Source organism: Theropithecus gelada, chromosome 18, assembly GCF_003255815.1.
Source record: "Theropithecus gelada isolate Dixy chromosome 18, Tgel_1.0, whole genome shotgun sequence".
NCBI lineage: Eukaryota > Metazoa > Chordata > Mammalia > Primates > Cercopithecidae > Theropithecus > Theropithecus gelada.
This window is the reverse complement of record NC_037686.1, coordinates 8,149,767-8,166,904: the sequence shown is the minus strand read 5'-3', so window position 1 is coordinate 8,166,904 and position 17,138 is coordinate 8,149,767. Positions and strand designations below refer to the sequence as shown.

General features: G+C 40.2%; 1 long non-coding RNA gene across 3 annotated transcripts; it reads left to right on the top strand.

Annotated features, from left to right (window-relative positions):
• The first annotated feature begins 3,374 nt into the window (after nt 1-3,374).
• Nucleotides 3,375-13,384, top strand: LOC112611618. 3 transcript variants are annotated; one of them, XR_003116697.1, is made up of 4 exons: nt 3,375-5,692; nt 7,202-7,811; nt 8,284-8,474; nt 10,489-13,384. It is a non-coding gene; the product is annotated as an uncharacterized LOC112611618 (long non-coding RNA). The 3 variants fall into 3 exon arrangements; XR_003116699.1 differs by lacking the exon at nt 7,202-7,811 and having other exon boundaries at nt 8,284-8,397; XR_003116698.1 differs by lacking the exon at nt 7,202-7,811 and having other exon boundaries at nt 10,489-12,073.
• Nucleotides 13,385-17,138: the final 3,754 nt, after the last annotated feature.

The window sequence follows — 17,138 nt, the reverse complement described above, 5'->3', positions numbered from 1 at the left end:
AATTCTGAGCTCTACCACTTAATAACTGTGACATGGACCAGGCAACTGAGGATGGCTGATCATTATAACTTGTGTATACCATATTAGTGAAAGACTTAGTAGACAATTGTTCATATATATAAACTTGTGATACACACAAAGAAACATGCCATTATGAGAGCCATCAGAAACAATAGATTTTGATTCTCAAGGATTCAGAATGATCAGATGCAGAATATAAAATAACTATCTGTGAAAAGTTTAATAAAATGAAAAAAATAAATGAGCAAGAGACATAGGATTAACAAAACAGATAGACTTACTTTAAAAATAAATACATAAGCTTCTAGAAATAAAAGACATAACTATTGAAATTAAGAATGCAATGTATAGGTCAAACAGCAAATTTAAAGCAACTGTAGATAATATCACCGAAATGAAAGATAGCTCAAATAATTTACCCAAAAGCAGCAGAGAGATAAGGATCTAGTAACTGTGGAAGATTAACAGAAAGACAGACTGGAATAATAATAAGATCTAATGTACTGCTAATATGAGCTTCAGCCAGAGAAAATAGAAAGAATGAAAGAGAAGCTACGTTTGAAGATATAACAGCTGGGATATTTTCAGAAGCAAAGTCATAAACCCACAGATACAGGAAACACAAATGTACTAAACAAGCTAAATACAAATAAATCATCTTCTAGACACTTTGTAGTGAAACTTAGCCCAAAGGCAAGGAAAATATTTTTTTAAAGGCAAGGGGATAAAACAATTAGACTAATAGTTCAACAAGTTGATTCTAAAATGTATATGGAAGAACAAAGACCTGAGAATAGCCAAGACACTCCTGAAGAGACAAATAAGACAGAAGACTGTTCTGCTTAATTTATCATAAAGTTCTATAAATTAAGACAACCTGGTATTTATAGAAATACAAGCAAATAAATAGAACAGAATAGAAACCTCAGACTCACACACACATAGAAACTTGATACATGAGAAAGATGGCATAGCAATCAATGAGTAAAGAAGAGACTATTTAGTAAGTATTCTTGGAACAAATGTTCAGTCATAAGGAAAAAATAATTGGGTGGGGCATGGTGGTTTATGCTTGTAATCCCAATACTTTGGAAGACAAAGGTGGGAGGATTACTTGAACCCAGGAATTCAAGACCAGCCGTGGCAACATAGTGAGACCCCTGTCTCCACAAATGAAAAAATTATCTGGATGTGGTGGCACATGCTTGTAGTCCCAGCTACTTGGGAGGTTCAGGTGGCAGGATCATTTGAGCCTGAGAGGTCAAGGCTGCACTAAGCCATGGTCACACCATTGCCCACCAGCCTAGGTGACAGAGTGAGACCCTGTCTCCAAAAATAAACAAGAAGAAAAAAAAATAATTGGATCTGATCTCACAAAATGTTAATTCCAAGACTTAAAAAGGCAATACCTCAAAACTTTTAAAAAATGCAGAATTTTTTTTTTTTTATTTTGAGGTTGGAAGAGTTTAAAGGCATTTTAAAAATGGTAAACACAAGAGAAGATAGATAAATACAACTAAATCAAAGTAATTTCTACTCATCAAAAGATATGAAAGGAAAGCCACAACCCTGGAGAACATATATTCAATCCATAAAACTGACAAAAGTTTCATGTCCAAGATATGTCCAAGAACTCTTGAAAATGGATTAGGGGCAAAAAACCTCCATGAAACAGATAAAATGCATGAACAAGCATGGCACAAAAAAGAAGTACATGAAGACATACGAAAAGCTGCTCAGCAACACTAATAATCAAGAAAGTACAAATTAAAACAACTCATTAGATATAGCTTTATTCCCACTAGATTGGCAAATTTAAGAGTTCTGAAAATACCACGTGTTGGTAAAAGTATAAACTCCTACAACTATTTTAGACAACACTGTAGCATCGCCACATGCCCTCTAACCCAGCAATTCCACTCCTAAATATATGCCCTACAGAAATTCTTAACACGTGCACCAGGAGACATATAAAGAATAATCATATCATTGTAATAGCAAAAGGTTAAAGACAGTACAAACACCAGGAAAATAGGCACATAAACTATGGTATATTCATAGTAGTATTATATCAGTGAGAAGAAATGAACTAATTCTACATGGCATAACTTGGAGGAATGATAGAAACAATCTTGAATTAGTGAAGCAAGCTGCGGAAATCTTAAAGTCATAGTTTTATAAAGCTCAGAAATAAGCAACATTAAGCACACATATGTGTATGTGCTATATTTATATGTAAACCATACTTTTAAAAGTATGTATCTTGATCAACAGATATAAAACTACACTTAAAAAATAAAACAGACATGATAATGATTAACCCAAATCTCAGGTTAGTGGTTAACTCTGTAAAGATGGGATAAGGGAATAACAGTAAGTTCAACAATCTAGGTCTTCATATAGGTCATAGATTCAGGAGTGTTTGATTATGTTTCATTACTTAAAAACAGACATTTCATATCTATTGAAGATCTCTCATATATCTGGCAACATGTTGTTTTAAAATTTTATTTTCTAATATATACCTACAAAATAATATATGTAGCTATCATTAGTCAATGGCAGGCACATCCTGAGTGTTTTGAGCACGACTGCCTAGTCTTGTATTTGGGTTCATAAAATTCATATAAATTATAAAGGACAAAGTAAGAGTTCATTTTGGCTTTGAAACTTTAAATGGCATTTTGATACTACCTTTAGCTCGAGATAAATTCCATAAATTATACTGACTCGGTAGATGGTTTTCCTTTTTTTAGAAGAGTTGAATATAATGACATGTTCCTTTTTCCTCAGCAAAGAAAATAACATCTAGCTATAAAGGAACAAGCATATACTACATGTTCTTCAGATTGAGCCTCGGATCTGAAGCGCAGTCTTATTTAACCTCTGCATGTATCTTTTCTTCCATTTAAACATTTGTTAAAAAATTGAAAGCATTTCTATTTTCTTAAGTTTTTCTTTCATTTAATGTCTTTTTTAATTTAAAGAGTTTATTTGAGCATCTAGTGATTCATGAATCAGTCAGCACTACACCACAAGCAGTTCAGTGCTCCACTGTGGAGGCAAAAAGGGACAACTTTTCTAAGGTGTTTGCAGACACAAAACAAATAAAATATTTGGTTAAATTGGAAAGTCCCTAGTGAGAAGTTGGTTGACAGTTTCTAGTTGGTTAAGCTTAAATTTTGTTTTCTGGATTTAATGTCTTGTTTCTATAATTATAAAACGAATACAGTCACTTCAAAAACCTAGAAATGTGTAAAGTAAAAATTTTCCACAATCCCCCACCCAAAGATAACTACTTTTTTGCGTATGACTTTGTTCTTTTTCAAAATACACGTTTTAAATAATTGATATCAAAATGCATCTTGTTTACTGGGCTTTTGAAACTGTTATAACACAATTTATAACATTGGAAATACATTATTTTATTAATACAAAGTTGTTTCCATAGTAAAATAAATTAATTAAAAGTCAGAATGAAACGTACCACATACATATAAACGACAAATGAAAACTTCTGTCAAAGTATCCTTATCTCTAAAAAGCCACAAATTACATTCTTTGAAGTAAATGTTGGGTTTTATTTCCTAAACTGTACACATCAATGTCACCTCCTGAAGCTTCTTACCCAGTTTCACCGTGGGTATTTGTGACATGCAATGATCCATGCTGTCAACCTCGGAATGCCTCGTTTGGATCCAGGCAGACAAAGACTTGGAGACCCAGAAGCCTGAAAGTGGTTCTTGACAGACTTTGTCCACTCAAATTAAGGTATCACGCAGCTGCTCATCACCCACATTGCTGGTTGCACGCAGGCACACACACACCAGCGCTCACAGCCAGCACCTGTAAGAGTGGCTGAGCTGGACCAAATGGTATGCATGCCTTTCATCAGCACAAACATGGACTGCATTCATCTGGACACGGGCCTTTGCCACCTACCGAGCCTGCCCACCACCCGAAGTTTAAGCTCATCTTGGAAGACCTGACACTCAGCAAGCTGTCTCCCATTGTTCCACCGGCTTGCTGGCCCCAGTGTCTGTATAAGCTGCTGATTTGCCTTCGGAAAACAAACCAGCATCGATTTCAGACAAATTACTGGATAATTTGCGCTGTGAGGCGCCTAGCTCGCAAGGGGGCACTCCGCTAATGACAGCCGCTCCCGTGCACTGGTCCAGCCATTCGGTGGGCATCCTGTCCGGGTGGAAGGCGGCCAAAATAATCCATTTGGAAGGCACGGAGGGCTTCGTTAGAAATTGCCTTCTTGTAGCTATGAGACCTTGGGCAAAACAGATAAGAACTGGGGCTATGGAAACATACGACTAGGAGGTATTTTGGGGAAGAGAGCGAGGCCTAGCGGTGAGAAAGCCAACTTCATGCACTGCGCAGGGGAACGCTTTGCCTTTAACCACCTGCGGGCCCGCCCCTCGGAGGGAGCCCTCCGGAAGTGGGCGCAGGCGACCGCAAAGGCAGATTCCTAAGCCGAGCGCGGCCCTCTCTCTTCCGGCTTTGCCTTCGCTCCCCAGCTTTTCTCCTTTCACTCCCGCTCGCCGACTCCAGCCCACTGGGCTCTCGCTCTCCTGGCCACTAATTCAATCCCGGCACACCCGCCCGACGGCGCTCGAAGCTAGGCCTGGTCTTGTCCGCAGAGTCGGTCCCTCGCGGCCACCGGGATCTGCCCCCGCGCTGACACGCACTTCCGGCAACACCGCGGCCGGGAAGGAGCTGGTGGGGAGCGAGGCCTGCGGTGCGGGGCGGGGTGGACGCGTTGGCTGTCATGATGCAGGACCTGCTGACCCAGAACCATGCCCAGCGCAGGGAGAACAACGAGCTCGCGGACCGGGTCCGGCGGCTGCTGTGCGAGAAAGCCTACCTGCTGGCCCGGGGACGTTCGCCGGCCCACCTGGGGGCTTTCCCGAGACGTTTACCGGCGACTCTGCCCTGCCTCCCAACTTTTTGATGCAGGCTTTCTCTTACATGACTTTCTTCGAGGCTAGATTCTCGAAAGACATCCTGAAGGCGGCTTTCTTAATTGGCTGCCTCACCGGCTGGCGGAGCAGTGGGTAGTCCCCAAATCGAGAGGGAGAGCCCCCTCCTGGCTCAGTACGAGGGCTTCGGGGACGCGCTGTAGCGGGCCCTGGCCGTTATAGGTAGGAAAGAGTCGGGCTGGATCCCCAGGGTCCGGGGAGCGGCTACGGCCCGGGCCCGCGCGAGCCGCTTGACTCCCACAAGCCCAGCTCACCAGTTCCAAGCTGCTGGACTCTGACCCTCGCTGGGAAGCTTGATCGCCGCCTGTTCTCGCCAGTCTCTATGCCTTTGCACTGCCCAGCAACCCGGCCACTGCCCAGGACCTGTTAAAAATGGAATGGACCTCCCAGAATCACGCTCCTGCCACCGCCGTTTCTAGAGACGGCTTTTGACCACCTTTGAGAATCAGGGTCAAACTTGGAAGGGCTTGCATTTGGCACAGCTCGGACACTGATTTGGATAGTTTAGGCCCAGAGACAGCTTCCGGGTTAGTGTTCCAGAGAACACTGATGAAAAATTGTGACATTTTCCTTCCCCAAAACTACTTCGTTTTATACATTTCACTTCTCTCCTGAAATCACAGCAGTGTCAGTTTGCGCCTTTTGGTCTGAGGAACCCAGGCCCTAGCCACTACCAGGAAAAAGTACTTTTAAAACTTGAATCTGTATCTTTACCATATACCCAATACAGTAGTCCTTGGAAGAAACAGATTAAGAGAAATATGTATGTCTTCAAGAACACTTACGTTCTGAGAAAGAATTCTGAATACAGATTCTAATGTAAAATGCTTTAGAGTGTAAAGAATGCATGTATGATTCTTACGGCATTTTAAATTTTCCACCCCACAGTTTTAAAGTATTAATATATGTTAATATATGCAATTTAGAAAGGAGACAGAAAGCCCAGCTTGAGCAGTTTTGATGTTCGCTGCCAAAGTTGGTATATTTAAAATAAAACATAACTAATGGCAAAAAATAATGGGAATGGTGCAGTCTTTGAGCTATGTCTAGTTGGCATTATTCTCTTGTACTAAAAGGAATAGTATTAACTTCCTCGCTTTGGGTAAGCCACTTTACATTTTTGGGCTGCAGTTTTCTCATGTAATTAGAGACATTATATTACTAAAGTTTGGTTCACAATTCTTTGAGTCTCTCATGGGAACAAAGAAGGTAAGAAGAGGATATGTGCCCTCCTCTCAAGGGGTTTCTTGAAACCCTCCAAAGAGAAAAATCTGAAACCGCCTTTCCTAAAATGTTCATGGGTTTGTCATTCTGATGATGGATATCGTCCCACTGAAATATCTTCTTGAATTCCTAGTTAGAAATCTTTGTTAAGATAAACTGATCACTCTTCCCTTCGTGGACAGTTTATCTACCTAAAGACGATGGGGAAAAACACTGTTTTTCAAAGACGAAATAAAGACATGTTGTAGCAGTTATGGTATTGCCAGTTAGTATTACAAAAGTTCCTGAGGAACTCCCCATTAACTTGACCTTATATGGACAACACTTGAGTCCTGTTTTTAAATTGAGTCTTGGTCCTATTTGCTGACAGTTTCAAAGCAGCGTTTTTTTCCCATAGTAAAAAACCTACAGGATACCACCACCAAAAAAAAAAAAAAAAAAATTTTTCAATAAACCTCACAAGAGCATACATTTGATAGAATACAAGGATTTTCTAATGAAAGATCTTCACCATTTTATAAGAACATGAAAGTCAGTATCTCATAGAGATGTCTTTTGTTTGTTTTTTTTGAGAAGGTACACAAGGCTTGCTTATAGATACGGAGTTACATGGAGGGACAGAAGGTCACTGGTCAGTGATTTTAGGTTTTTATACTTCTGAAAACAGGTAATTACAGATTTTGATCAGTTTATCATTTCCTTTAGTCTTTTATTTTCTGCTGAATGCCCTCAAGGGAACGGATCCATACCTGTTTATATTTTAATGTGTGGGCTTTTATTGCTTGGTATCTCTGGTCTTCCTTTTTAATTCTTAATATGTAATGCTCAGCGTAATAATTTTAGCCATTATTCATTTTTGCAGTAGCCTTCACTAGCTTCCTGCTTCTCAAATCCCTTGAAAAGATGAGATTTTTTGTTTTCATGGAGTTCATGTCTAGTAAGTTGATCGTGATTTTTTTTTTTTCCAGAACCTTCTGGATTTCAGCTTTGGCAAGCTTCCTCTGTTTCTGAGCCACCTCCATCACCTGGGGTACAGTCCCATTCATGATTTTCCCCATCTCCAGGCATTTTTCATGGAAAGCTCCCCATGCTTTTTAATTCCAGATTATCCATTTGTGTGACTTTAACCTCCACATCCAGGTCTTTCTGGCCAAACTGCAGCATATCCACAATGGGGCCAATGGACACATGAGGGAGGTCCTATCACAGGAACACCCGGAGTCGCTGGAAATCAGATTCCACCAGCTTTGCTTCAAGCCAGCTTCCTAAGGAAGGCGCGGTAGCATCACAAATGCTGTTTGTCTCAGTTGCCTGAGAAATCAATTTCTTAGAGCTGTCATTCAAGAGTGGGTCACATTTGAGATATAAAAACCTTTCTCAAGGTAGACCCTTTGGCCCCTATGTCTAGTATGTCAGCTGGGCCTCTGAAGCTCTCCTCTTTGAGGTCCTGGCAGGCTCTGGCCCCTATTGAGAAGGGGAAGCAGTCGTGAACTCATGCGCTGGAAGAATCCACTGTACCCCTTCCCTGGCTACTCTCAGCTTCTCTGCTGCAATTTTTGTCTTTAAACATATCTTCAGGTGATTCCAGTTTGCATACATAATTGAGAAATACAAGATTTGGTCCCCAGTAGAGAGCCAGATGAACTTAAGGAGTCCATCTAAGAAAATTGCACAATTATCTAGTTTCACTTGGGTTTGGCTTTTATGGCTTTACTTGATTTAGTAATCAAATGATTTTCTAATGATTTTGATCAGGTGACTCTTTGTAAATTAGGGAATGAACTCTAGAGCCAAATTAGCACAGTTTAAAAATAATCATTTTGTTTTAGTTTTCTATTGTGTAAATGATTGAGGTTTGACTGTCTTGGCTAAACTAAGGCTCATCTAATATCTATTTTTGATATCCTAATTTCTTGCCAATTAATTGAAGGTAACATACTAGCAGACGAGATAACTACTTATGCAAACCTCAGATAACTACAAGTTAAAAAACAAATTTGAAAAACTACCAAAAAAAAAAAAGCAAAATTAAATCCTTTGCCTTCCCCAGATGCTTTGCACATGGCCTACTATCAAAAATCCTCTACAGTGATTCTCAGCATCACCTAGGGAGCTTATGTAAAAACTCAAATTTCTGAGCCCTGTCCCCAGAGTTTCTTATCGAGTAAGTCTACATTGTGATCTGAGGATTTGCATCTCTAACAAAAGTTCCTAGGTGATGCTGACACTGTTGGTGTAACGGTGAGTAAAAATTAGAAACAAAACTATTTAATTCTGCCTGGTGCAAAGAAGAGAGAAAGAGACTTTTACCCTCCACATCCTTTTCTTTGGTCATTTACTTTAGGAAACTTAATTGTAAGCTTTTTCTGTGCCTCTTTGAAATGTCTGTAAATCTTCCCAAAAACTAAATTAGGCTTTTGCCAATTTTACAACCTAAGAATGTGAATTCCTCAAGGACCTGGGAGCTATCTCACTGAAATTTAATCATTGAGAAAAATAGTAGCCCTGGCCGGGCGCGGTGGCTCAAGCCTGTAATCCCAGCACTTTGGGAGGCCGAGACGGGCGGATCACGAGGTCAGGAGATCGAGACCATCCTGGCTAACACGGTGAAACCCCGTCTCTACTAAAAAATACAAAAAACTAGCCGGGCGAGGTGGCGGGCGCCTGTAGTCCCAGCTACTCGGGAGGCTGAGGCAGGAGAATGGCGGGAACCCGGGAGGCGGAGCTTGCAGTGAGCTGAGACCCGGCCACAGCACTCCAGCCTGGGTGACAGAGCAAGACTCCGTCTCAAAAAAAAAAAAAAAAAAAAAAAGAAAAATAGTAGCCCTATCTTTCAGCTTCCTGGAAACATAAAAGCCTAACTTTAGTAGGCACCTTGCTCCATCACAAAGCTACCTTCTGTCATAAAGATACAAGAAATTTATTTTTCTCTTGGACAAAGCAACTAACAAGCAGAGGGTCACTAAAATTACCAGGTGAATTTAGGGTGAACTCTGTGTGACAGATGGTGCTGCCAATTTCTCTTGAGAACTACAGAAAGTCCATGACATGAGTTTTTGACTTCATGATGGTGCAAAATCATTGTTTTTTACTTTCAGTATAATATTCAGGAAATTACATAGTGAATATAAGATATTCAATATCTTATTCTTTATTATAGACTTTGTGTTATATAATTTTGCCCAACTAACTGTAGGCTAATGTAAGTGTTCTGAACAGGTTGAAGGTAGGTTAGACTAAGCTCTAATGTTCAGTAAAGTAGGTGTATTAAGTGCATTTTCAACTTCTGAAATTTAAGATGATATCCAAAGGATGAGTAAGAATGAGGTAAAGGAGGAGGAAAACATTGCTTCAGGCAAAGGAATAGTATGTACAAAAGCCCTGGGGTTTAAGAATATGATGTTTTTAGAGAACTGCAAATAATTCAGTATGGTTGGAGCAGAGGGATGTGGAATGATTATTGATGCTGTTGAAGAGTAGACAGAGGCCAGATTGCTATGCTTGGATACAATTTCAACCACCTACAAATCCATCTAATTAATCATCATGTGGTCATGTTTCTCCATTTTATCATTGGTTATACCTTAAAGACTTGCTCACATTACTTAAAATTGAGATACATTAGGCATCTATCCAATCTCCTATGCCAGTAATTCTACAGAAACAGATTAGGTTAGCTAGATAAGCATATTTACAATTAAATTTATGCTGTATCCTTCTAATCACCACTTTCTCATCAAAATGCTCACAAATCATCTGCATCAGTATCTTTTAAAAATGTATAAACCCATCTCTACTAAAAATACAAAATTAGCTGGGCATGGTGGAGTACGCCTGTAATCCCAGCTATTCAGGAGGCTGAGGCAGGAGAATTGCTTGAACCCCAGAGGCAGAGGGTGCAGTCAGCCGAGATTGTGCCATTGCACTCTAGCCTGGGCAACAAGAGCACAACTCCATCTCAAAAAAAAAAAAAAAAAAGTATAAATTTGTATCAAGCATGGTGGCTTGAGGATTTAAGGAATTTCTTTTTTATTTCTGACATACTCCTGTGGAGTCTGTTTTGCTTTCATTTTTGTTGTATTGTTTGTAATTTATATTACACTATTAACAGTTTCTATTAGCACTGTGGAATTCATTCCTCTTGTGCTGAAGATAGAAATACATTACTTCTAGGAAGAAATTCTCCTTATCGTCTTCACTAATATTGGACTTAGATTCCTCCTATAAGACATGTTCTGTTTTTCATTTTGAACAGTTTCCTTGATGAAGAACTATCAAAGCAGTCAAAGCTATCAAAATAAAAAAGAATTCTGACTGGGCACAGTGGCTCACACCTGACATCCCAGTACTTTGGGAGGCCAAGGTGGGCAGATCACACGAGGCCAGGAGTTCAAGACCAGCCTGGCCAACATGGCAAAAACCCCATCTCTACTAAAAATACCAAAATTAGCCGGGCATGGTGGTACGCACCTGCAATCCCAGCTACTCGGGAGACTGAGGCAAGAGAATCGCCTGAACCCGGGAGGCAGAAGTTGCAGTGAAACAAGGAGGTGCCACTGCATTCCAGCCTGGACGATGGAGCGAGACTCTGTCTCAAAAAAAAAAAAAAAAAAAAAAAAAAAGAATTCTGCCTCATAGCATCTGTTAAGTTATATACTGGACCTATCCTTTCCTCACTGACAGACATTTTTCAAATATTTTGGTAAGGCCTACTTCATACAAAATGCAATCCAAGCCAAAAGTTAACAAGAATAAGGGGAGGAAAGGGGACTCCAATAGCAGAGAAAGGTATTTACCTGGGATATACACTGCAAGAAAATCAAAGCTATAAGAAATATCCATGAATAGTAGACGTAAGGTATCAGAGTAATAAAATTCCTGTCCCTAGGAGGGAATATTGGAGTTTGCCAGAGAAACAGAATGAGAGAGACAGAGAGATTTATTGTAGGAATTGGCTCATATGATTATGGAGGCTGAGAAGTCCCACGATCTGCCATCTGCAAGCTGGAGAATCAGGAAAGCTGGAGGTGTAATTCAGTCAAGTCCAATGGCCAGAGAACCGAGTGTACTAATATCCAAGAGCAGGAGAAAATAGATCTCCCAGAATAAGCACAGAGACTGATTTTGTCCTTCCTCTGCCTTTGTGTTTCATATGGGGCACTGAATGGACTGATGCCCATCCACATTGGTGAGGGTGGATCTTCTTTACTCAGTCTACCAATAGAAATGTCAATCACTTCCAGAAACACCCTCACCAACACGTGGAAATAACGTTTTACCAGGTATCTGTGCATCCCTTAGTTCACTCAAGTTGACACAACCATCACAGAAGGAGACTGGCCTTACTCTGAAATTAGGAAACTAAAGAAGTGACCAGAATGGAGACTAGGCAGAGACAACTAGTTCTCTACCAAATATCTGAGGGGGATTGGTTCCAAGAACTCTCAGGGATACCAAAATCTGCAGGTGTTCACGTCATTTATATAAACTGTTACGGTATTTGCATATAACCTTTGCACATCTTCCCATATACTTCAAATCATCTCTAGATTACTTATAATAATGAGTGTAGTGTAAATGCTATGAAAATAGTTGTTACACTATATTGTTTATTTGTATTTGTATTGAATTGTTTTGGGGTGGGGGCAGTTGTATTCTCTCTTTCTTAGTAATAGAACCCCTGGTTTTTAGCTGGGCACATGACTGCCCTCAATAAAGATTAAAGTACCCCAATCTTCCTTGAGATTGTGGCCAGATGACTGAACTTTCAACAGTGAGATACAAGCAGATATCTTCTGTGGCAGTGTTAGGAACCTATTCTATTAAAGATAGTAAGAACATTGCCTTTTGCCTTCTTTTTCCTCTTTCTCCATTTTTCTGCCTGGAATGCAAATGTGATGGCTAACACCCTAGCAGCCGTTTTAGTTTATGAAGATGAGAGCCACTCCTCAGGGAGGGTGGACCTGAAAGCGGGATTCTAGATGTGGAATGACAATACCAGCCCTGGACTACCTACCTCTGTGTGTGTGTGTGTGTGTGTGTGTGTGAGAGAGAGAGAGAGAGAGATACTACAAGTAACACAAAGCATGGTACTTGGACTGGGAAGGTAAATATTTAAAAATTTTAAATGTGGCATTGCTTTGTTGAAGACAGTCAAGCAGTAGGTGCTGCAGGCTTTGTTGAGGCTAGAAAGCTGTTGGTCTTTATTAGGTGATGGCAAAACAATGGATCACATTTTCATGTGCTGTGTCTTGGGAGGCAAATGATGAGAATGTAGGATTGGGGAAATAGTAAGGAAAATCCAAAATGTTCATGTTTTGTAACCCCTTCTTGCCAATCTTAAAAGAAGGACAAACTGAGGCTAGATTAAGCAAGTCTACAGGTACACTTGGAAGGAAACATAGCCGTACTAAGGAAGTACTCTGTCTGTGGCCTGCAGTCAAGTTTGACTAGGTCCTGTATTTGAGCTTTGAAAGAGTAAAGAATACAAGTGCTCATATACCCCTGAAGTAGTTACCAGCAGTGACTGCAAGGAGGTAATCTTATGGGATGAAACTATATTAACCATCATATATAGCATATATGTGTGTATGTATGTGTATATATATGTGTATATATTTATATGTGTGTGTATATACACACATGTACACACACCCTACAACCCAGTGATTTCAAAAAATAAACATTTGTTTAGCTCATGAATCTGCGGGTTAGGTGAGTATTTCTACTGGTCTTGGCTGGGCTCACCTGTACCCAGTCAGCTGCAGGGTCTAGCTCTTCTTATCCTGGCTGGGATCTCGCACATGTCTAGGATCAGCTGCTCTACTAGTCTAGGATGGTCTTGACTGAGGCAGGTGGACTACTCAGCTCTCCACTGTCTCATCCTTCAGCTGGCCAGCCCAGAAATGTTCCCATGTTTACAGCATAAGAGCAAGCAAGAAAGAATAATATGCAACCACTTTTCCAAGCCTAAGGTGAAGGGGTGGGCAGAACCTGTGGTGTTAGGAAGCAACTCATACCAGCCCACGGGTCTACTCTTTAATTTTCAGGAATTTGGCAAGCTGATTGCTAACACAGCCATTGTTTAATATTAAATTATGTACTTGCAATCAAATAATGTACATTAAAACAAAGATAATAGGTACTCAAAACTCATGACTTTCTAGTTATTTTATTACATTTTACTATCGTCTGTCCTCTTAAGGTGTTTGTTTCTAGTGTCTCTGGTAGAAACACTACCGCATGCTTCAGTTGTGTCAAACCAGCAGCTTGAAATCAGTCACTGTTGGAGTGTTTGTACCATAGAAATTGATAGAAGCTACAAATGAAGTGTTGCTTGTTGATTTGTTAATTGTCTGGCTTAAGAAAGTGGTAGAGAAAACATTAATGCAGATTAAACTTAAAAGCATGTTGTATCTGCGGCCATTACATTGCAAATACAAAAAAAAAAATGAGGAAATGTTTTTTGAAAACTATTATCTAATTCTGCAAAGATGTCACCTCATTTACAAACAACTGAAGTTTCAACTACCTCTTTATTGTTTCACTTTCCTCTTACTGACTATGAGAATATCAATGAACATTCATGTCAGAACTACACTTGCTCATGAACTACAACTGTAGATTGGCTATGGATAAGAAAATTTAGTGACAGTCAAATAAAACATTCGATAAGAATCAATTGGCTATATAGAACTTACAGTAAAGAATATTGCATATTTTCTTATTTGTCAATGTGTGCTACACATATTTTCAATAAAATTTATAACATAATATACAAAGTAGTTTTTTAAGAAACATTTACCAGTATGCTATTGGGCAGAATGCTCCCTCAAGAGTAGGAGGACACTGCAATATGTTAGGGCAAAGAGTATACTTAGAGAGAGGGGCAAATATTTGGGTCACTAATCCAATTAAAGTGCCCTAGGCCTCTAGTCTTTCTCAAATACTTTCCATTAAGCAACTGTCAGTCAATAGAACTTAGTCCACTGACAAAGATCAGATTGTGATTTTTGCCTATTATTTTTAAATGTCTCAAGATAGCCAACACTTTTTGGAGGGATAGGGTGTTTGAGCTTGGGGTATAGGGAAGAATGGGCAGAACCTAGATGCTAATACTGTTGGGGTGATTGGACCCAACACCAGGTCGTAGGGGTGACAAAGTCCAGCAGAGTCAAAGGAATGAGAAAAGACAGTTTGAGAGAGAAAGTGGGTCCAGGGGGCCAACGCTAAGTATGGAGGCTGTGAAGGCTTCAAGCTCTGGAAGCCCAGACTATTGATTGGTGATCAAACAAAGAAACAGGTGGTGAGGATGTGGGGTTGAAAGGGAGCATTGCATTAAGCACATTATTTACAGCTGTGATGGTTTAGCATCTGCTCTACTACTTGAGATAATGGAGAGCAGGTTCTTTCAACTCAAGATAAAATCAATCCTGGGAGATCAAGGAGCAAAGAGCCAGCAAGTCCAGACACATTCCAGAAGCCAGAAGCCCTGGATTCTATCCAAGCCATGAGGAGTTTTATGCCCTGGGCTTAGATTATGGTGTGTCAGGGTAGCTTTCTACACTTTAGCACAAAGCTTGGTGTTCCAAAGGCCACAAAGGGTTTTAGGCCCTGGCCCCCAGACATGTTCCAAGACTTTACATTATGTCAGATATGCAAGCCCTGCCTCAGCTTCTCTCCCAACACTCAGCTTTTCTCCCAAGAAGTACATCACACTAAAATGTCTCAGGCTTAAAAATTGTCTAGACATCATGATCTCTGGCTATTAATATATGCGGAACTAACTGAAAGCAAATAGACCAGAAGATTACTAAATTTTAAGGAAATTGTTCTTCAAAAGAAATTTCAATCCTTGCCTGTGACCATCAAGCTCCTAAAACAATTTCTGGGTCCCCATATTCACCCTAGCAGGAAGAGAGCTTCTGCAATGGCAACCACCACAAATGGGCTTCTGCCCCATGGCCCCTTCTCATGCAGCCATGTAATATAATGCACGTCCTAGAAACCAGAGATAAGAACCACAAAGTACAATGGGCAAGAGCTTAACTGAGGACTACCAAATAGCTAAGCAAAGAATGCACTCCTTTACTAGGAGAGGGAGCTTGTACTTTCTGCTCAGAGGTATTTTATCATTGATATGGACCAGTGACCACTACCAGTTTCTCCTTCTCCCCTTTCTCAAATAGGAGTTTTTACTCTGGTGTCCTGTTTCCATATCCATGTATGTTTTTTAATGTATCTGCTGACAGACCACAAGAAGGTACACATGACCCCAAGGAAGGGACTGCATATGATGGAGAGATCCTGAACATGGAGCAGGAATTCAGGAAGATCTTGAAGTTTTCTTCCTTGGAGAAAGAGTAAATGTGTTCTCTGCAAACATGTTCTTGGCTTTTCTTGGATCATCAGCTCTGAGGAAAGCCAACTTCCATATAGCGAGAACACACAGCACCCTATATAGGAAAAAGGTGCTCATATGTCCAGTTAGCCAAAAATATATACGTAGCCATGGCCAATATTTATTCTCCACTTCTTCCTTAGCAAGAAACCCCCAGATTTTTAGCTGGGCATATAATCACTTTTTATTAGGGTTCTCTAGAGAGACAGAAATAATAATAGAGAGAGACAGATAATAGATAGATGACAGGGGATTTATTAGGGGAACTGGCTCATATGATTATGGCAGCAGAGAAGTCCCACAACAGGCTGTCTGCAAGCTGGAGACTAAGGGATGCCAACTCAGTAAAAGTCCAAAAGCCTCCAAACTAGGGAAGCCAGAGGTATAACTCTTAGTTTGAGGCCAAAGGCCTGAGGGCCTGAAGTTTTGATGTCCAACGGCAGGAGAAGAAGGGTGTCTCAGCTCCAGAAGAGAAAGCATTAATTTGCCTTTCCTCTGTCTATTTGTTCTATCTTGGCCCCCAGCCAATTTTATGGTGCCTACCCACATTGAGGACGAATCTTCCCCACTCAGTTTATCAACTCATGCACCAATTTGCTCTGGACACATCCTCACTCGGAATTAATGCTTTACTAGCTATCTAGGTACCCATTAATCTAGTCAAATTGATACCTAAAATTAACCATCACATACCTGCAAATAAAGACAACATTCAGCATATTAGCTTGTACCTCTTATGCTTCCATATTACCTGTCATACATTTGCATGTAACTAAGTGCTGACTGCTGAGAGGGAGGCAATGTGTTGTACAGTAAGGTTTCTAGGAAACCTTAAACAACTGTTAGCATACACTTTTAACTTTTTTTGTATTTCTCTACTCTGCTTCCTGGGTTTCACCTTTGGCAACTAGAACCCTAGCAGATATCTTGAACCATGAGAATGAAGGTCATAAACTGTAACAGTTTCACCAGACCAGCCTTGGACTGCCTACCTACAAATGTTTTCCATGCATGATAGAAATAAACCTCTACTGTGATTTAAGCTACCACTATTTTGTAGTTTGCTGCTGCTACAGCCAAAACTGATTCTAACTGATACCAGAAAGAAATTTTAAAAATCTGTTAAATAAAGTTAGTATGTGCATATGTTTGGAGATGAGAAAAGGGAAGAGATTTGGAATTGGCAAGAAGGTTGAATTGGGGAATAGAGGCCAGAATTCAAAAAGAGAAGAGACATGGTGGAGATTTTAACTCTCCTATCTCCAAAAGATGGAGTCTAATTCTCCTCACCTTATGTAGGGGCCAGACTGAGTAATTTACTATTAATAAATAGACTGAGTGATGGCATGTGGGTTCTAAGACTAGATTATAAAAGACACTGTGGCTTTCACTTTGATCTCCCTTGAATTATTAGCTTCAAATAAAGTCAGGTGCTATATAGAGTAGACACTCAAATATCCCTAGGAAGAAGTGTATGTGGTGAGAAACTGAGCCCTTCAACAAGC